This window comes from Dermacentor andersoni, chromosome 8 (genome assembly GCF_023375885.2).
Source record: "Dermacentor andersoni chromosome 8, qqDerAnde1_hic_scaffold, whole genome shotgun sequence".
NCBI classification, from domain to species: Eukaryota; Metazoa; Arthropoda; class Arachnida; order Ixodida; family Ixodidae; genus Dermacentor; species Dermacentor andersoni.
Genome location: NC_092821.1, coordinates 112738943 through 112745503, shown reverse-complemented (window position 1 = coordinate 112745503; position 6561 = coordinate 112738943). Strand labels below are relative to the sequence as shown.

The following is a 6561-nucleotide window of genomic DNA, read 5'->3' as shown; positions in this document are numbered from 1 at the left end:
GGTGGTTAATAAATAGTCGCTTCACAGTTTTTAGGAAGTACATAAAAATTTTATTCAGAGGTAATTACTTTTGCAATTATATATTGCAAAAATAAGCTTTGATTATCTCTGAATAAAATTTTTATTTGCTTCCCAAAAACTGTGCAGCGACTATTTATTAACCATTTTTATATATCCTAACGACTTGCTAGTAACATCCTGTCAACTATCTGTCTGTGGCGAATAGTGATTGCCAAGTCGCTAGGTGTGGCATGCAACAGAAGAAGACAGGTTTCCATTTGTGCTTGAACACATCCATTTAATATCCCCGGGCTAGTAAGGAGGACGAGTTCTCCAGCTGCCCTGGAAGTAGGCTGAAATGTTGCGTTGTGTAGTCTAGAAAAGAGAAGAGAAAAGGCAATATATTAGTTTTGCTACAGTGACATTGCAACACACTATGCATCTGTTTCTTAAAAAGGAAGTGCACAAAGACAAGCTTTCAACCCTGTGAGCTCTAAACATCTCCACCTGTTTTGTGCAAAGTCCTAAAAATGCATGAAATGACTGAATTAGTGCATTAAAGCTGGGAGCGTGATGGATGTGCGTAACCCACCAACAGATGCATGACACACAAACTCTATCATACCAATTGTCATCTACAAACAAAAGCTGTAAATCAACTTCAGTTTAATGAACTTCGATATTCGTATTGTGACCAGTACATGGAAGTTTCATGTGTGAATTATCTTAGGGAAAGGCAAGGTGCCAGTCATAACAGTGCTGCAGCTTTGCTTGCGCACAGGTACGTAGAAGAGTTGACTTTTGTGTTGCACTTAAGAACCACGAAATGATACAAGCAACATGTAAGCAGTTGAACAGGCATTACGGACGTTCTACAGCAAGATTAGAAAATGCCTTTGCTGTGCAGGCACACATTGTCAAAGTGAGCTTGTTACTAAACATGTTAGCTTTCCACAAGACAGGAAATTATATTATCAGTGCAATCATATGACCAGGGCCTCTATCACAAAAATACATATGCCAACAGTAATGACAATTTTCTAGTTATGGTGGCAAAGCTTGCATTATAGTATGCTATTATAATCAGGTTAATAGCTATTTTAGCAGGAAAGAAAGGAGTATACCCTAAGATAGCACTGAAATTGCCATGAAAGGAGTTTTGTTGAAAACTGCACAAAGAATATTAAGATGCTTCTTTGCGACACACATACCTACTATGGTGTTGACCTTCTTGGAATCCAACGGATCCTTCTGAGGAAGGCATTTGACAGCCGCCCAAAGAAGGACCTCCCTTCAACGTCTTCTATTGAAAAAGGAGCTTTAAGGAGGCCCTCCGCGAAGTGAAATCCTGAGTCGTTAGCATCCAGGCACAGCCTCTTCAGCAAGCACTTTTCAACGTATACACCGTCACCGATGTCTACCTGTGAAAGAATACAACAAACACAGATTCATTTTATACACGTTTGATCAAGGAATGGTTAGGAAGTAGGGTAAGGTTTGCAAAAACGGAAGTCGCTGCTTCTCGTTGATTCGGTTTAAAGAACAAAGCAGCCTTACGTATACCATACATGCATTGTACTGAGCTGTGCACTTTTACGTAAGACTAGAAAGTATTGGGAACTTCAATGCGAAAGAAAGACATGCATCTGCCTAGGACTAAGCAAATGTGTGCCACCCCTTGACACAGAGTGAGATCTGGTGCTGTTTTAGTGATTAGCAGACATTGAAAGCTTCAAGCCTCATCGAGTATTGGGCCAAGCTGTGCTCGATTAGTGACGCACAAGTGCTCGAGAACTATCAAACAAGATGCAATTGTCTTCAAATACAATTCTGACTTCCCCTTGCAGACATGCAGTTTTCAATTTACTGACTGCACTTGGGTGTAAAGATTTTGTCTGACAGAGTGAATAAACCACATACACAAGCAGCATTTTCATAGTTAGCATAGTCTTTAATAGGTACTGATACCTTCAATTTAGAAAGCCCTGTATATTGGGCCTCATCAAACTAATTTCACAAAAGGTTTGTCAAGGTAGAAGCATAGAACTTTAGTCATTAGAAGACAGGTGAAATGAGTTAATTATTGCAATTATTACTGAAAATTAAATTTTAGACAGCTCATCCCAATGAGAAATTGATGCAAGCAGTTTGTACATGCCACATAAGCATTTAGATATCAAAAATAGGGATTAGAGAAAACCTTCCCTCAGAGGTTCATTAGTACAAGCAGCCATGCCCTCAAGGAGACATAACTTCTTTTTCTGTAGGCAGAAAGACGCTCGAGTATTTTATTGACACATATATGTGCCCATGCATATATGTCATCTTTGTTGTAAACCTTTTTTTCATGTACATGCAAGGTGTGTTTATAACATCTCATTGTGCACAAAATTTGCGTAATAATTTAAAGACCGCGATTTTGTAGCGATGGTATTCCTTTTCGCTATTCGTTAGTGGGCTGACCGACGCCCCGGCCCGTGCTACGTACTGCAGCTGCCGGCCGTTAGCGGTGGGCGAGAAGAGTGATATAGAATCGAGGGGTAAGTATCGCTACAAAATCGCAGTCTTTAAATTATTACGCACTGCCGTAACCTACGATTGCAAGAGCTGACATTTCGTTATTAAGATTTGGTTGGTCTGTCCTTCTTAAAGGCCGGCGTCTGATTGAAATGTCTAGTTTAAAAATGCACCTTGTTATTGTAACATCGGCCTATATCCGCTCTGTAACATAGAAGACAAATACGCGAAGACACTCAAGAACATAAACAATACACACAGGTTCTCGCGACGCGGACTTCCAAACCGAACTATATACATACAAAAATCTTCATACAAGCTTCTATCTGCTTAAGCGTCAAACATAGCAATCGTGTGTCAACGCGCGAAGCCCATGATACATCGACGCATACATTACACATGTACTGTACTTGCGGGAATGCCTATATAGCGAATAACTTCTTGCCAGGAAACTACCGAACGAACACCAACTTTCAATGCGTTTTCATAATTGTGTGCCCATTCAGGCATAGCAATCAAGGCGGGTAGCAGAATGCAAGTACGCTGTAACATCAGAGGAAGCTTTCGTGAAATTGCTTGCTAAATGTGCACAGCAACATGGCTAACATACGATAGGAAAGCGCTTTGCTCTAGCTAGTTACACAACGCTCATTACGTAAATCATAAGCTTCAAGAATGCGCGCAAGCGCCAAACTTGCTTACCTTTCAAGACTTGGCAAACGCTCCTTCGTCTAACAGGTACAGAGGCACCGACGTTTCTCTGGCGCAAGCACTGTAGAACTTCCGATGAATTCCAGCTCCACAAAAGCACAACCTTCATCAGTCTTCCAAACACTACAATTCTAAGCCCCAGTACCTGACTTTTCACGAGAGCGCGGGCAGGCAGCTCGGCAGAACAAAGGCAGCTCGGACGGGCGCTGTACTAGGGCACTCACTGACGACACTGGTGGATCGCTCGAAACACACGGCGAACTAATGGCGTTACACGAGTCCGGAGGGTTTGGGATGGTTACTGCACACGACAAGGAGCACGTTTTGTCTAGGCACTTCTAAAATATAACTCAAATACCAACTTACTGCAAGGAGCATTCACTACAACCAACGTGGTGTGTCGACCAAACAAATACTGCAGTAGCGCCACTCTGCGGTTTTGTAGAAAAATATATAATAAATGAAAAAATTGCGTGTTTTTTCCTAATAACATTTGATAGAGTCCTTTAATAGATTTGTTTGGTCCAAAAGTGTGTACTTTGTACTTTGTGACACGAAGTTCAAGGAAATGTATATATAATAAAAACTAAGCGGATGTTGCCTTCAAGATTCGCAATTGCTTCAGGTGCATGCAGGTTGCAAAAGCACGGCCTTCGAGATCAGACTTTGTCACTCAACGGAAGCCGTAGTGGGAGGCCGAGAGGCATTTAGGCCCCAATCGTTGGGTTTACAGTGCCTAGGTAGGCTTCCTTATTTATGAAGAATATACGGGGACTTCAGCTGAACCATGAGCGAGCTATACAGACACACGCGGTACGATTCGGTGTCCGATCCGACGTGCGGCGCTGCATGCTACGGCATGAGCGGCGCGTAAGCTCCGCCCACATCTAGCTCCCCAGCTTGAGTTCATATCCACGTCGAGAAACGCAATATAAACAACTCTGCACAACACTGCTTCGCTTTACGCGAACGCTGTCGATAAAATTATGCCCCTGTGAGTGACAGAACACTTCACGACGGCGCGTTGTCCACTGACGGCTCCGCTAAAGCCAGCGATAGGGCCGGTAGGCATAGCTAGGCGGACGTTGCAGCCGACGGCGCTTGCGATCCAGCCCGAGCTCGTCGAAGAGTGCTTATTTTTGCCAAAACTATTAACACTGTACACTTAGGTCGGCCGTAATTAAATACAATTGGTTTACTCGACGCAGTCGTTGCGAAGGGCAAACGTGCAAGCGAAGCGGGCAGCCTCGCTCAGACGGTCGATGTGTGATGTCTCCTCGCGCAATGCCCTCGCGTCGCAGCTCCCGATCTCACCAGTAGCTTAGTGATAGTGTACAGGGCGCTGGTTTGCATAACAGGCACACGTTCGAGATAATTTTACTGAACTGGTAACTATTTCATGTCAGAAACAAACTGCAGCAGGCAAGGAAAAAGAATAACTGCGAGAAACCGGCCAGCCAGCACCCGATCGGAGGGAACGTCAGAGAACGTCACATGCCAGCCGCGCTGCCATTGGCTGTGGCCAGACGACGGTGCAGTTGTCGGACACGTCGGACGATGAAAATCTGCCCGGTTTGTCGCACGCCGGACGTCCGATCCGGCGCTTCGGCACGGCAAAACACCTCGATTCGGGCTGCAGTTTCGGCGCGTCGGACGCCGGATCGGACACCGAATCGGACCGTGTGTCTCCCGCTTTAGTTGGCGAACACGAGCCGATCAGCGCGCCGTCCGTGCAGCTCCGTCTAGTGCTATGGTGTATGGCCTACGGGCTTCTTTGACACCTACTGAGCACAAATTCATGATCACCGCTCATATACACGCTTCCCATGGCACTAGCTGTCATGTTTTCGAGAATACGTGCCCTCATCTTGAATTGGTGAGACCATATTTCCTCTTAGCGTCCGGTATTAGAAGCAATTTTTTCTATGAACATTCTACTATCATCTGTTACTAGGAAGTTGATTAAAAATTAGGAAAACAGTTACTGTGCAAAAAAACATTTTTTTTAAAAAGCAGCCAGTCTTTGCATATTCATTTATAGTTCAGATGCTGTTATATGTTCATTTTCACTAAATCATTTTTAACAACTTTCTAGTAACCAGTGTTACTAGAAAGTTGATTGAAAATTGTGGAAATTTACACCTGTCCATGAAACAAGACTGTCTTGCACCAGCCATGTTCACTGAATAATTATAACCTTATTGAATATTATTCATCCATGTTTTGTAACTTGGGTTATGTACTTTTAGAACATAATTATTTTTATTGACTTCCTATTGAATCGTGTTTCTAAAAAGTTAAAATAGTGTGTCTTAACTTTCTAGTAACTTTCTTTTTACATACTGAAGTTAGAAAAGAAGTAACCAACTTTCTTTTGACAAACGTTACTAAAAAGTAAAAGTCAATAGGATGTTACTAAAGTTGATAGGATGTTGATAAAAGTTCTAAAGAAAGTAAGGAAGCATTTTTGTATGGGATGAAAAGCAAGCAGTGCGTCCTCACTACTGCCCGACAGCCACATCTATATGACTGTCGCTTCATGCATTAAGTACTCTTAATGCAATGTTTTTTTTTTCAGGCGCTGCAAAGTGCATATGTAAAATAGCAGACTAAACTTACAACAGCGCAAACATGCGTACATGATCGCATGACCTGACGGTCACATGGATGATTTAGCACAAGAAAAGTTCGCAGCTGTAGGCTCGCCAAGTTGCCTTCAAGCGCGCTTCCAACCTTAAGCGATACGCGATCGCATCTCCCGACGGTCATGTAGATGCGACTGCCGAGTAGCAGTGAGAATGCATCGCTTCTCCCTGTCATCTTTCCGCTGTCAGATGCTACAGGTTTTAGCCACCTCGAACAAACTGCCGCACAACACAAAAACGGAGCAAAGAAGGAACATTAGGTGTGGCGTGGTATCGAACCCGGGTACCCCAGCGTGGTAGCCTGAGATTCGATCCTACTTCAACGCTAAGGACATACTATGCACTCGCACTTCTCTATTTGCGATATTAACCACTTACTGCAAACTGTAGAGGCTCCTGCCGCATCATTCTGTTGAATGAGGAGTTCTCGAAGGCCGATTCCAGCGCATTATAGGAAAAGTACTTACCTTCCACTGGACATTTTATCCATCACATACTTAATTCCTACTGCCACTCCTAGACGCCTCTTTCGTTCGAAAGAGGCTTGCCTTCAACTGCGCTGGCTGTGACTGCTATTGTATTGAGGTACTAGGCATAGATTCTCCCTCATGCTCCCCCTCGTGCTTGTGATGATGAGAAGGTATGCCTACATGATGAACAGTTTTGTCCGTTAGTCTAACCACCCCGA

The 6561-nt window shown here is 43.5% G+C and overlaps 1 long non-coding RNA gene across 1 annotated transcript; it reads right to left on the bottom strand.

Moving 5' to 3' along the window:
• Positions 1-277: 277 nt before the first annotated feature.
• LOC126529478 (uncharacterized) lies at positions 278-3731 on the bottom strand. Its single transcript, XR_007599227.3, has 3 exons — positions 3220-3731; positions 1212-1421; positions 278-375 (listed from the first exon to the last, which is right to left on the bottom strand). It is a non-coding gene; the product is annotated as an uncharacterized lncRNA (long non-coding RNA).
• Between the last annotated feature and the right edge of the window lie 2830 nt (positions 3732-6561).